We start from the raw sequence: 15,264 nt of genomic DNA, 5'->3' as shown, positions 1-15,264 counted from the left end.
GGTCACAGAACCATTCTCTGTGTTATTTCTCAGAGCTGTTTCTTCCTCTGGTTAATAGTATTGTTAGGTAGTTATATAGTCTATAGTTTTTCTCTCTCTTTCTCTCTCTGGCTTCTGTCTAGGATCTCAAGATTGCAGATGTGTACTAAAGTTCAAAATTCATGTGTTATTCATCTTTTGATAAAACACAGGTGCTTAACATCACTGGGAGAAAGGCATTGTTGCCAGGGTTCTTTGGTTTGCCTAATCTTCACCCGTTGGCCATCAAGTAAACAAGAAGGAAAGCTTCAGTTATCATATTGGAGGAAGCTTTGTCTTGTAGTACTTACATATTGGAGCATTCTGATTTAGTGATTCAGAAGGTGCTAGATCAGAACTGAAGAAGTTGTCTTTGGAGCTGATAATTCTTATAATCTCCAAATACAATCTTTAGTACCTTAGTACTTTCTTCATATAAGAAGCAGTAAGCTCTAGAACTGATGGACTTCTATGAATGGATAAAGTTGGTGTTTGGGTTCTCAGGGGCTGAGATCCAGTGCTTGTGATGGACTCAGTCCCTTGGTGTCAGTGAGCAACTTAGGCTACAGCTACACTACATCTTAAGTCAACATAAATTATGTCACTCAGGTTTGTGAATTAGTCATCCCGCAAGCAACATAACTTATGCTGATTTATGCAATGGTGTGGACAGTGCTATGTCAGCGGGAGAGCTTCTCCTGCCAGTATAGCTACCGCCACTCACTGGGGCTGGAGTAATTATGCCAACGGGAAAGCTCTGTCCTGTCCATCTTAGAGCAGCTACACTAGAGAGTTTACAGCGGCACAGCTGTGTTGATACAGCCCTGCTGCTGTAAACCCTAGTGTAGCCAAAATCTTAGATCTGTCATTCTCAGGTCAAATCAGGATATCATCAGCTGGAACCATTTTTCTGCATGATCTCATAGCAGAACTGTAGCACTTCACTTTCACCTAATTCTATCATTGTAGAATAGTTGCTGTCATTAATGAAGTCTGTCTTCTCTTTTGTCATGGTGTTTAAAGGGCACTTGGAGGATGTTGCCACTTACCTTACTCTCCTCTCATCCTCAGTAAAATGTTTTCTGATGGACAAATTGTGAGAGGTTCTTGTTTGACTACCTGCACCAGTAGCCTTTCCTGTCCATATGCTGCTGCACAAGGGCCTTCCACAATAGCAATCCCTGTGTCTGGAGAGAGCAGGCCAGCTCAATCCTTTTCAGTTTGGTGATCAGGATGACAAAAAAGGAGAAAGCTAATGGTTGGAGCAGATTTTTCATGCTTCCATTCACATGAAGCAGACACTGAGAATTTGAGTCACAGAGCTCTGGAATGAAGCCTACAGTGTAGCCTTTAATGGTTTGTTAATTATGTACCTACTAGTCTGTAGCTCATGGGATTTAAAGCTGGTATTCACAGGCTCCTGGACCATGCATTAGAACCAATCATGTAGTGTTCTTTTCACCATCCTTCTCTGATCACTGTCTTCCTAGGTACATTCACAACGATCAAGAAAGGCTCATGAAACCCAGGCCCTTATGGCACATCCATCATTTACAGTTTTTTCTCAAAGACAAGGTGGTTTTATCCTCTACCTAAATTTTTGCCTGAGATGGAATTGAAATTCCATTGTTATCAGATGACTGGAAGCTATCTGCCCAAAGCTTCATTGGATGCTGGGTGAGGCCTGGCTATATGTTAGATTAAAAAAAAGAGCTATTATTACTATTTGGGTAGAACCAAGCCCTTTCAGAAGTCATTCCAGTCCAAAGTCAAAGCAATCTTATTTCAGAGGCTTTCTAAATGAATTAAACAATAAGCCAGCAGGAGTTCCAGTATCAGCAAGTCTTGGTTATTTGATTAGTCCTATAGCTGCCTCCATGACTTTTCTCAGTCTTATCTCTAAATCCAGGGGCTGTAAAACTGCTATGTGTTCAAATCACACTTTTCTTCATCACTGTCCTCTTAGGTCTGGAGCTAGTTCAAATGCTTGATTTGGATGAGCAGCCCTTCTGTCTCTCTTTAGTTAAGCACATCATAGCATTCCTCCTTGGGGTAGATAGTCTTCTGTAGCGGGGATCTGCAAAGATAATTGTATGAAAGAGAAGGGAAAGCTACTTACAAGTGGCAAGTGTTCTCAGAATGTACTGTTACTGCAGATAACCCTCTCTTCTTCACACTGGATTTCAGCAAAAAGAGAAGATGATTGGGTCTGGGTCTTTATTAACCTCAGGCAGGACATTCAGATCCACACTTGGTGTGCATGAGTGGCCCCAATGTCCAACTGTTTTAAAATGTTTTAAAACTTGCAAGGCATGACACACAATTTACTGGGTGAATCTGCAGAGGCAATACCTTAGGAGAACTTGAGTTAATGGTAAATGGCCCTCTTTACACATAGTGAGGGGACTGAATTTCTTTTTGACAAGAAAAGGAATAAAGAAGTTCAGCCATGTTATAGATTGCTAGAGGTAAAATAAGTTCAATGAGAGAAAGATAAAGATATACAATTATATTACCTACATTTTTAAGGACAAATGTTTTACTGTTAGTTAGAAATTTGCTTGTGCATTTGATTTCCTGTGTAAATGAACTCACTTAAACTGAATATAGGTAAATGCCCAGAGATTGTGATATTTAATATTTTGAAGTGTGATTAAAATGTGTATTTTGTCTTATGTAATTCTTTTTACAGAAAGAATGTTCTAAACTTTGACCACTGAAGAATATGCTGATACAGTTATTAAATTGATTGCTTTTATTGAAATCAGAGCATAAAATTATATCTAGGAACTGTTCACATCCTTTAACAAAGGTCACTATGTCATCTGTGTATAATGTATGGATACATGAATCTCCATTTATATCAGAGAAAAAGAAAGGGGCGGGAGGGGAAGGACCATGCTTTAGATTAGGCAAAATCTGGCCATAAAGATTAATTTTACACTGTGATCCGAAGGCTAGCAAACTGAGCCTCTAATAGCGTTACACAATCTCACTCCCCAACCCCGTACCCAATAATATCCCTTCGCCAGTGTTTAGGAATACTGTCACCAAAACTGGCTTAAATGTACTGAGTTATTGTGTTGGTAAGGTAGCTTCATCCCAAGCCAAACAGAGTTGGTAGATTAAAACGAGCATCCTGACTAGAATTCAGTGAGAGAGTACAGAGCAGAAGTGTGCTCACACTGACCCATACCAATAAGCAGATGAGCAAGTATGTTTTTCCTGTATAGTTTTCTAGCATAGTCTTAAATGGAGCTCATTGCAAGTCACCTTGTAGATGACACAGATAGGAATGACTGTAGCAAGGTCTACATTAGTAAGCAAAGTCCAGAATCTCTTTATTAAAAACATTTGGCCAAAAATAAATGTACAAATTCCTGCTCTTACCTGGGAATTCAAGTGGAAATGGGGCCAAAATTACCACCAGGTTGTAATTTTATTTGACAAACAGTGAATATTCCATCAGTAGGTGGAGTAGTTACAACTTTTGATAATTAATTTAGTTGATTACCCCTAGTATTGCCAGCTAGTATCAGCTCCATCTCATGTGGATTAATCACCAATCTGCTTTTCCCCTATCTACTGAAAAGAGGATTTAGAAATGAAGGTCATGATTATATCATTATTGTTACTATTTATTATTCATATTACCATAGTGCCCAGGAGATGTAATCATTGTGCAAGGTGATGTACAAACAGAACAAAAAGGCAGTCCCTGCTCCAAAGAATTTACAATCTAAGTGTAAGAAAAGAAATAACAGGTGGAGAGACAGACGGGAATGCAAGGAAACAATGAGATAATAATCAGTATCCTGATGGCATCACAGACAAACATACCTCACAATATCCACCTGATCATTTAATTTTGGATGTCACCTTGCCTTCCTAGTAAGAGAGGTATTAACTATCCTTGTCAGTACTGGATCAAAACCCTTAGCTACTGGTTTGCATTGGCCATAGAGAGCAAATGCCCAGCTTGCAGGTCTTCGGCACAGGTAGAACTTGTGTGCACAAAAATCAGAAGTGCTCTACTGAAGACTGTTTCTCCTGTCTTGTTTTGACACTGCTCACAGGAATGCAGCCATTGAATCCTATTTGTAAAATAGATGGAAATCTCCTAACAGTGAGAAATGCTCAGATCTGTTACACAGTGGAGCCAATCTGGATTTATCACATCACCAAGCAAGCATATCTTTTCCTTTCATCTGGCATTCATGGATATTGTGATAAAGGAGAGGAAAATATGCTCTGAAGATTTTACAACCCCAACAGCCAAATTTTGTACTTGGATTCAGCTGTTGCATCTGAAGGCAAAATTTCACCTTGTTAATTTCACAATGCCTAACATAACTGGGCCATATCTTAAAGGATATTTTACAAATGTATTTGTGTATGGTGGATTTTCTAAAAGTCAGACTGCTTCGTAAGTCCCACTTAGTCTTTGAAAGCTTATACCTGGCACCTAATTTTCCACATTGAACCTGACATTTCACATATATAAACAAAATTCAGGTGTTTAGAAAACTGGGAATCTGTTAGGTTAAAATGGCACAACCTCCTGCAACCAAATAGATAAGCTGTAGTTGTTTCTTTAATACCTCCAAAGGGAAAACAAGCTTATAAGAACTTGCTAACCATTGTGCATTGAGCTGTCACCTTCAATGTACCTTTGAAATACTGGCTTCTTCTTAAAGGGGAAGATGGGAAACAGAAAGTGTATAGTTTCATTCATGCAGACTTTGTCAGAAAGTGCGGCTGTGATATGATTTCTGTCAGAAACAATCTGCTTGAAATTTTTCTGTCTTTACTTTCATACACAGAGTGGCTTGTCTGTTTTCTAACCCTAGGTGATGGGATCTGCTGCCTTGTCAGATAACATTTGAGTTCACTCACTACCTGCTTGTTGACTAAAGCACAGACTCACTGTGGTGGCAGAGAAAGCCTTAAGGCTACTCAGCATCTGTCTCTTCTTGTAATTAGCTACAGCCTTGTGTACAGAGCAAAACAGAGATTTTGTGCTGTGAAAGAATAATGCACACAGACAGGAGTTTCTAAACGGCAGAAGAGTTTGTTAGTGTTTGTCATTCTTCCTCTGAAGGAAGGAAGATGAAACACCTCCTTACCTGTAAACGGCGAAGTGTTTCAAGTCCTCCTAAAAAATTACACTGTGTAGACAGATAGTTTTGGAAAAGCTCTTATTTAACACCTTTATTTGTTACTTTGAATATCAAGTATTTACTAAAATTCTGTTCTTACTTTTAGCTACTTCTGCTTCTTGATCCATAGCTGATTATACTTCTGCTGACTCATGTATTGGGAAGAATTTGTTATCCCATGCATGAGCATGCCTGAACAGCTGCCTGAGGAGCTGCATTAATATCATATGCAACACAACCAAGGCAATACCATGCCCTCTTGGTTGAAGAAGAAGGTCCTGGATAATGGCCATTCACAGAGGTCATCCTAAAGCAATGCTCTCATGAGGATTTCTTAGGGATAATGAAGGCAAATTTGAATAGCTGAGTGTCTGCCTCACATCTTTAGAAGAGCGAGGTAGACTCTACAGAGGTAGCAAATTGAATACCTATAATTCTTCCAGGGCTTGCCCCTGCAGTCCTCATACAGATCGTGATTCACTTAATTCATGGTTTGTTTCACGGGTCTGTAACTTGGGGCAGTTTGGTAGGGTTAGAATTATTATGGAAGGGTATGAGATCATGGTTGAGTCTCCTAACCCTCCCAGAGGTTGGGAGATGGAGTTCCATCCTTTCCTTCAAATGAGGCATCAAACCAGCCAGGGCCGGCCCTACAGTTTTCACTGCCCCAAGCAGCGCGCCAGGGCGGCGGGGGCAGTCCGTGTGCCCTTAGGGCGGCAGGCGCGTTTCCGCGGCAGGGCCGCCCAGAGGGGGGGGGCAAAGGGGGCAATTTGCCCTGGGCCCCGGGCTCCGCAGGGGCCCCCAAGAGAAGAGCGGAGGCTCCCGCCTCCGCCCCTCTCCTGGAGCCTCAGCGCATCAAGCGCCGAGTCTCCGGCCGAGCCCCTGGAGCCCTGCCCCGCTCAGAGCGGCGTAGGGAGGGGGCGGGGCTGCGAGCTCCGGCCTGAGTTCCCAGCCCCGCCCCCTCACCACGCGGCTCTGAGTGGGATGGAGCTTTGGCCCCGCCGGAGACGCGCTCGGGTAAGAGGCTGGGGCCGGGGGCGGGGGGGAAGCGGGACCCACCGCCGCCACCGCCGCCGCCGAAGCGCAGCCCGGTCTTCGGCAGCGGGGGGCCCCTTCTGTTCCGGGACCCGCCGCCGAAGTGCCCCGAAGGCCCGCGGCGGCCCCCCCCCGCCACCGAATTACCGCCGAAGACCGGGCTGCACTTCGGCGGCGGGTCCCGCTTCGACGGTAATTCGGCGGCGGGGGGCTCCCGCCGCGGGTCTTCGGGTCACTTTGGCGGCGGGTCCCGGAACGGAAGGGCCCCCCGCCGCCGAAGACCCCGGGCCCCCGGAATCCTCTGGGCGGCCCTGTTCCGCGGCGGCGGCAATTCGGCAGCAGCTTCTATGTTTAGCTGAAGCTGCCCCGGACAGCTAAACATAAAAGTTGCCTCCGAATTGCCGCCGCCGCGGAAACGCGCCTGCCGCCCTAAGGGCACACGGACTGCCCGCCCCCCGCCTGCGGCAGCAATTCAGCACGCTGCTTGGGGGCAAAACAAGGGGGGGCTGCTGCCCCTTGCTGAATGCCACCCCAAGCACCAGCTTGGAATGCTGGTGCCTGGAGCCGGCCCTGAAACCAGCTTCTGTACTGAAATGGATTTGTAAGGATGCCTGAACTTTTGTGAGCAGGTTCAGGGTTTCCTTGTGAACTAGACTGTGTAGTTCTGAAGGCCTTAGGCTGTGTAGCTGCATGGACCTGACAAGATATTTGTGAGGTGGAAGGAGGCTCTTGATGCCTTGAACAGTTAAGTTGCTTTCTATTTTTGCACGGGGCACTTGTTGTCTTCCCCACTTTCACTGCTGCCAAGTCATGTTGCCTTTAGAGTTATCTTATTTTAAAATTAAAATGAGGTTACAGCCAGTTGGCCAAAATCGAATGCTTGTGTCTATCCTACTTGCAATGAATATTTGTAATTCCTACTGGGCTTAGTCCTGAAACCCTCAGTCAGCCAAAGTGCCACTCAAATAGGAATATTGACTGAGTGAGGACTGCACGATCCATACCTGCATGTCAAGGGTTCTCAACCTTTTTTGGATCACACCCCTCATTAGCTTTTGTTTAACTTGGAATTAACCCCCTCCCCCCCACACACACTTGTGATAGTGAGAAGGATGCTGCCACCTAGCGTAGCTAATTGTTTTGTTCAGGAGATACTGGGTAAATTACTCAAAATACAAGTCAAATGGTACTATAAAATACCCCTTACTTGTTTTAGTTCTGCTGATGTCAGTGAGAGATTTTGACTTGTTTGGTACTGGAAAACAGATCAGTGCAAGGCTCGGTGTTTGAAATGCAGTCATAGGTTCTCTTCTACTTGGAGCCAATTTCTGTACTTTGTCTTCAATTCTGCAAGTCTAGAAAACCCAGCTTCACACCGGTATGCCAAAGCAAAAGATAGGAGAATTTTCATTGCAGCAGTAGAGAGCCCTGGGAATTCCTCTACAATTTAAAGCCAGAAGTTTGAAAGAAGAGGTGCCAAAATGTTGCTTCAATCTGCTGTCACTTTTCAGCTCACTTAGCTGCTCTGCCATGTCCCCTGAAAGATTGCTCAAACCTACAAAGGTAACAAATGTATCGCAAACCCAGGTAAGTGAGCTTCAGCCTTTTTGGAAGTAGTTGCTTAACGGTTCTTTCAGTCCCTTCACATTTTCAGCAATGGCAGCTTTCAGATCATTCTAATCCACTGTGCCACCACCATCCTAGAGGAAATCTGAAAATGTGGGCAATGTCGTAATTTCCATTTGCCAGTTGAGAGGCCCAAATGTCTAGTTTCTGCATAAAAGCTGTAACTTTGTTAGGAGAAGGAGATTTGCATCCTTCACTTGCATAGATGCGTCCATTGAATTCATAGAGTTGAAGACATCAATCAAGTAAGCAAGCAGAGCCAGCCAAGGGCAATCACGATCTGACTTTACATCAATTAAGAAGATTTTAACCTCTTCACATACCTCAGTAAGGCAAAGAAGCACTCTCCCTTGTGCTAAACATCTTACTTCGGTGTGAAGTAGTAGGTGGTGAAGATCAGATCACATTTACTGGCACAGGACTCAAAATAGATGTGCATCAAGTGGCCTTGCTTTTATAAAATTTATTATCTGCACTGCTTGCTGCGTAACTCATTTCAATGGCTGGGGAATTTTCTTAGCAACCAAGGCTTCTCTGTACATCACGGAGTGTGTCCATTTAGTAGTGGGAGCTAATCCCTGAACTCAAGTGACAAAATTTCTGTGCTTTCCCATCATGGATTGAGCACCATCACTGAAAATCTCAATGCATCAATCCCAATTCAGACGGTCTTGACAAATGAAATTATCTAACATTACAAATATAGTAGTGAGAGTTGGAAGGGGTCAACAAAAGAGAAATTCTTCCAGAAGTGACTCATCATGCACATATCTGACATAAACAAGCAGTTGTGCAGTTGCAGTAATATTGGTTATCTCATCAAATTGGGTTGCATAGAATTGACTCATCTTAATGTAGTTCAGCACTTGATCTTTCACATCACTGCTGAGTTCTGAAATTTAGCGATTCGCTGTGTCATTTGACAATGGAATGGCACCAACTTGCACAGCTGAGCTTTCCCCAAACATAACAGAACAAATATCCTTTTCAGCTGCCAAAATCAATATCTTGGTTATGGTGTGAGGCTTATGGCATAAGAAGCTTTAAAACACTTGGCAGGCACTGTGGAATGCTCGCTTATAGCACTTTTTTGCTGATTGTATGTCTCGAGTTTTCTTTTGTAAAAGTCAAGTAGCTTACCTTTTAGTACAGGATGTCTCATCTCCAAATGGCATCTCAGTTTTTGAGGCTTCAGGCTACATCACCACAGATGACACACTGAGGTTGAGGTTCATCCACTGTGCCAACAAATGTAAATCTCATTTCCAAGTAACTTTCTTCATATTTTCAAACTTTTTTTTAAAGATGATGAGACACCAGGTCTGTGTTTTCTCACATACAACAAGCCTTTTTATGTACCATACAAAGATATAATGCAGCTTTGGTATGTGCCCTGAGGGTCCCCATATTTCAGTTATTAGGAGAGAGCCCTAATATTGAACACCCTGCCAGTAGCTGCTTCTTATAAAGGCCAATTTTGGCTTCAGTTCATACTCCTTTGCTGGTCTCCAACTCTCCTTACAATAAAAAAGAGAAGTGTTCTCACCATTAGAGAAAGACGTAACTCAAAAGGTTTGGCATTACGGTGTGGTTGAGATAAGGATTCAAATGTCCAGGTGCCAAATCCAGCAAAACTCCATCCCACATTCAAGTCATTGGAAATTCTGCATGTAGAACATTTACCCAATAGGTCCCCAGATTGTTATGTGAACCTTAGCCAAAGTCCTTGAATTTCCCAATTGTTCAAAACTCACCTGTGAATCTTGTGAGAAGAGGTTTTCTTGCAAGATTTCTGCCACTTCTACTTCACATTTATCCAGGTGTCCTAAAAGAATAGCTTCTCTCACAGTATTTTGTCACTTCTGGTTCAGCTCCTGGTCAGAATGTGCAAGTGGAGAAATAACACCCCAAAACACACACTTTTATGAACATTTTAAAATTACAGAGAGTTTTGATTCAAGTCCAGTTCTCAAAATGGTGTGCCAGGTCCAAATTTCACCCAGCCACACCTCCATCATGAATAAGGGGCAGCTTTGCCAAATTTGAGTGAGTGGCATTAATTACTGAAGTATTAGAAGATGTATCATGTTCCCCCCCCCCAAACACACACACACAAAAGTTTAATGGTTCCTGATCAAGAACCTCTGCTGTATGTCAGCCTTGAAAAGGTCTGCTTTAAAGAAAAAAGTGGGGGGAGGGGGTGGAATCTCTTACCCTAATAATAGGTGGCAAGTCATTTAAGTAGGCCTCATGTGAACTTCACAGGTGATGTGTAAATTAGACTGTGTTGTATGAAGCAGGCAAGGTACTAACAAGGTTCAACAGGACTTTATTTTTACAGTGGAAACCTCTTTACCAAGCTGCTGCTGCACCCTCTGTAACTCTCACTCAGCCTCCTCAACTCCTCCCCTCTCCTTCCTGTTTCCTGTCCTTTCAGACTCCCAACAGCCAGTGCTCCCAGTTCTAATAATTACAAGCACATCTAAACACCACATTCCCTTCTCTCTTAAGAAACTCTCCCAGTTAAAATAAACATTGTTGTACTAACGACAGGAACAAATAGGAAACAAGATACTATACTATTGGCAGAAATATTACACTGGAAACACTGCCAGTCTTTAGTCCAGATAGGTGGACTACATAACATAGTCTTTAGTCCAGATAGGTGGTTGTCTGGGTCTGACAGGCCATCTCTCAAGCCCCGGTTCCAGTGCAATGTCTTGTTGTGTTGGTTCTATGGTGAAGTCATCCAATGCAGACTGGGTGTTGGCATAATCTCCTCTTGGTGCATAGGCAGGTGCAATATAAGAAGCATTCCATACCCGCCCATCAGAAAGTCAATAGGTGTAAGGTCCCTTCTTCTCTATCATTTTAAGAGTAGCTGTGAATTTATGGTCCCCTTTGCGTATAATTCCAGGTTTTTGTATTCTGATGAAGGAACCACACTCAAACTTTGGTGCCTTAGCACCCCGCCGCTTGTCTGTGAAAGCCTTATACTTTGCTTGGTTCTGTTCAACTGTTTTTCTCACATCATCCTCATTTGGGGCATCAGGTCATGCCTTTAACAATCCAGCAATGTTCAGTTTAGTATTCATCTGTTTCCCATGCAGTAACTCTGCGGGTGATCTTTGCATTGTGGCATGTCGTGTAGCCCGGTATGCATGTAAGAAATCAGTAGTGAAGGGTATCCACAATTGCCCTTCCAGTTTAGCTGTTTGCAAACTCTCTTTCAAACTTCTGTTAAACCATTCCATTTCTTCATTGACTTGAGGGTCATATAGGGATGCCCTTCTGTGTAAAATGTTACTCTCTGCTAGAAAGTTTTCAAACTCCAGGAAAGTAAATTGACTACCATTATCGGAAACCAGTTCTTTGGGGTTACCTTCCCTGCTAAAAACTGAAGAGAGGAACTTAATTACTGTAGCAGAAGAGATTTGCGATGTAAATGCTACCTCAGGCCATTTACTGAAATAGTCTATTAAACTGATGGCATAGCGACAGTCAATTGGAGCAGTATCAAAGGGTCCTACAATGTCAATCACCACTTTTTCCCATGCAGATTCAGGAAGAGGAACAGGCTGTAATGGAGGGGTACATGCCACTGCTGTTTTATCATGCATTTGGCAATTGACACAGGATTTTATGAGTGCTTCAGTTTGAGAGTCCATCCCTGGCCACCAATACAGATCCCGTAGTCGTTGTTTGGTTCTGACAATTCCTTGATGAGTATCATGTACCAGGTGTATGAGTTTTGACTGTAATTCTTCTGGCACGAGTAGTCGGTGTGTACCTCGTAGCACACAGCCATCGAGCAAAGAAAGTTCACCCTGAACTCAAAAATAAGGCAGCAAAACTGGGTCAAGGTTTTTAGGGTTACTGGGCCATCTCTTTGTCAGAAATTCCCATAGTTTTTGTTCAATTGGACATGCTGAACAAGGAGCTTGAAATTGTTCTCTTGTAACTGCAGTAAGAGTGCTTGTAATAAGCGCAACTACTACATCCTCATCCTCCGGTGGACCACCTGGTGAAGGCAAAGGCAGGCGAGAAAAGCAATCAGCTACCGTGTTTTTGTTTCCAGGCTTATATTCCAGGTCATAATTGAAAGAGAGTAGCCTTGCGGACCATCTAGCAATACGATATCCTGCTCTTCCCAGTCCTTTTGTGGTGAGCAATGTCGTCAAAGGGCTGTGGTCTGTGCGCAACTTGAACGTGTGGCCCCACAGGTAAGTTCTCCATTTTTCAGTAACCCAGACACAAGCAAGTGCTTCTTTTTTGACTGTAGAATATTTTCTCTCAGCATTACTCAGTGTCCCTGAAGCAAATGCAACAGTCCTCTCTGTGTTGTCCTCATGAAGTTGTGTGAGGACAACCCCAAGTCCAGAAGCATCAGTAGTTACAATTGTGGACAATGCAGGACTGAATAGTGCAAGTACTGGACTATGTACAATCAAGTCTTTCACCATTTTGAAACTAGCTTGTGCACCCGTTGTCCACGGTAAGGTTGAACTTCTCCGTAGTAATTCTCGTAACGGTTCAATGACAGAAGCATAATTGGGAATGAATTTTGCATACCAGGAGGTGAGACCCAAGAAGGAACGTAAGGTTTGCAAATCTGTTGGAGGAGGAGCATTTGAAGTTGCCAGGATATGATCTGGATCAGGTTTTAGTCCAGCCTGTGAAATTGTATGCCCCAGAAAGGAGAGTTCAGTTTGCCTAAATTTGCATTTGGACCTATTGAGCTTGAGGCCTGCTTTGCTGATGCAGTTTAGTACAGACTGCAGGTTATTGTCATGCTCCTGAGTAGTATTTCCAAACACAATAATATCATCCAAATAGCACAGAACTCCATGTTGATTCTTCAGAATCAATGACATCATTTTTTGGAAGGCAATTGGGAGTGATGCAAGACAGTATGGAACACGTTTAAAACGAAATAGTCCCTCATGTGTAATAAATGCTGTGAGGTCTCTGCTGTCTTCATGCAACATAACCTGGTGGTATGTACTCTGCAAATCAAGAGTAGAAAACATCTTTTCTCCATGGAGTTCTGCAAATACTTCTTCTATGTGAGGAAGAGGATGGCTGTCAATCACAATAGCTTTATTTGGCTCCCTTAAGTCCACACAAAGGCGAATGCCTCCACTCTTCTTCTGCGTCACCACTACAGGTGAAACCCATTCCGAGGAGTTAATCTCTTCAATAAGAGATTTTGAACAAGTGTCATTTTGAACAAGTTTTCTAAGTTCCTCTGAAACAGCTTCCCTGACTGAAAATGGTAAGCGCCGTAATTTCTGTTGTACAGGCATCACATTATTCCGCATTTTAACTTTATGCAGAAACCCATAAGCACAGCCGAGTTTCTCCTCAACCTGGTTCTGGGTCCCAGCTGAAACTGGTGTGTGTACCGCAAGAATGCTTTGCTGAGGAAGATCAATTCGTCCATTAACTACCCTGAGATTTAAAGCAGCCAATAAATCTCTGCCAAGGATAGGAGTGCCTTTGTGGACAATGTAGAACTCTGCAGTTACAGAACAATCACCAAAAGTAACTATTGCTGGCAGGCAGCCATGCACTGGAATATGGTTTTTCAAATAGCACACCAACTGAAGTTTGGATTCAGTAAGAAGAACATATTTAAAGTATTGCAAATAAATGGAATCAGGTAGTATAGATACTGCTGAGCCAGTGTCCAACATTAGCTGAATAGAGTGGGATTTGCCTGAGGGTATGGCGGAAATGTTTACAGTGCACTTTATCTGTTCAGGAATATGTGCAGTAGTGGTTTTGTCCACACTCAGCACAGTAATATCTGGTATTGTAACTGCATGCCCCTGTTGACTGAACTGGCTACTGCGACATATTTTAGCAAAATGCCCAATCTTTTTGCAGTGATTGCACTGAGCTACTTTTGCTGGACATCCTGTGTAGCTTGCAAGATGTTGTGGGATCCACAGTGAAAGCATGCTTTTACTGTATTTTGCATTTGCTGATTCAGTGGCTTTTTAGTAGTTTTCCTCTTGCAATTGTTTGTCTGCAGCAGGGGTCGGCAACCTTTCAGAAGTGGTGTGCCGAGTCTTCATTTATTCACTCTGATTTAAGGTTTTGCGTGCCAGTAATACATTTTAACGTTTTTAGAAGGTCTCTTTCTATAAGTCTATAATATACAACTAAACTATACTTGTATGTAAAGTAAATAAGGTTTTTAAAATATTTAAGAAGCTTCATTTAAAATTAAATAAAAATGCAGAGCCCCCCGGACCAGTGGCCAGGACCTGGGCAGTGTGAGTGCCACTGAATATCAGCTCACATGCCGCCTTTGGCACACGTGCCATAGGTTGTCTACCCCTGGTCTGCAGCGATAGTGAACTTTTCTGCAAAGGAGTCACAGCGTGGACTGTGCCTCCTGTATCTTTGCTCATTATTTTGGCTTCAGCTGTAGCTGACTCAATCTGAGTAGCAATGGTTATTGCTTTTTCTAGTGTAAGTTGTGGTTCTAGAAGTAAGCGTTCTCTTACACGAAGCATGGTTGTTTTCTCAATGAGCTGGTCTCTAATCATCTCATCTGCCATATTCCCAAAGTCACAAGTTACAATCAGACTCCTCAGGGAAGCAATATACTGCATTATAGTCTCCCCTGGTTTCTGCGCATGCTGGCGAAATCTGTAGCGATTAGTGACTGCATTCACTTTTGGAAAAAAAAAGTTATTTAATGCAGTGAGTGCAGTCTCATATTTATCATCTGCAAGGGGAAAAGTGTAAAATATATGCTGCCCTTCTGTTCCAAGGCAGTGGATTAGCAGAGCACATTTTCTTACTTCAGAAATCTCTGTAGCACCGATTGCAAGCATATAAGTCTCAAACATATGGATCCAGGCAGTAAAAGCAATTGGAGGCTCACCTGGGCTTTGCAGAAAGGTGCAGGTGGGTTCAGAGGCAGAAGATCCATCCTCGTCGCCAAAATGTTGTATCAAGCAGGCAAGGTACTAACAAGCTTCAACAGGACTTTATTTTTAAAGTGGAAACCTCTTTACCAAGCTGCTGCTGCACACTCTGTAACTCTCACTCAGCCTCCTCAACTCCTCCCCTCTCCTTCCTGTTTCCTGTCCTTTCAGACTCCCAACAGCCAGTGCTCCCAGTTCTAATAATTACAAGCACATCTAAACACCACAGACTGCTGTACACTCATATGGTATGTAAATTAGACTCCTTCAAATTCAGACTCCTTTAGCTCTACTTAAACCATTCTACCAGTATCTAAAGGTGTCTACGTAAGTGTAACTTACACATTGATGGGAGAAAGTGTAAGTTTAGTTAAGGGGCCTCAATCCTGAAGTGGAATAAATTTTCTTTGTGTCTCTAACAGGAGCAGAGTTCCATTGACATTCACAATTCCCTTAATTTTGGGCTATTTGTTATCACTCAGACA

General features: G+C 43.0%; 1 protein-coding gene across 4 annotated transcripts in view; it reads left to right on the top strand.

Annotated features, from left to right (window-relative positions):
* DCDC1 (doublecortin domain containing 1) overlaps window positions 1-15,264 on the top strand; it is a 434,351-nt gene that overhangs the window by 305,718 nt on the left and 113,369 nt on the right. The window lies entirely within an intron of this gene.

Source organism: Mauremys mutica, chromosome 4, assembly GCF_020497125.1.
Source record: "Mauremys mutica isolate MM-2020 ecotype Southern chromosome 4, ASM2049712v1, whole genome shotgun sequence".
Lineage (NCBI taxonomy): Eukaryota > Metazoa > Chordata > Testudines > Geoemydidae > Mauremys > Mauremys mutica.
Note: the sequence above shows the minus strand (reverse complement) of the source record. Positions and strands in the feature narration are given on the sequence as shown.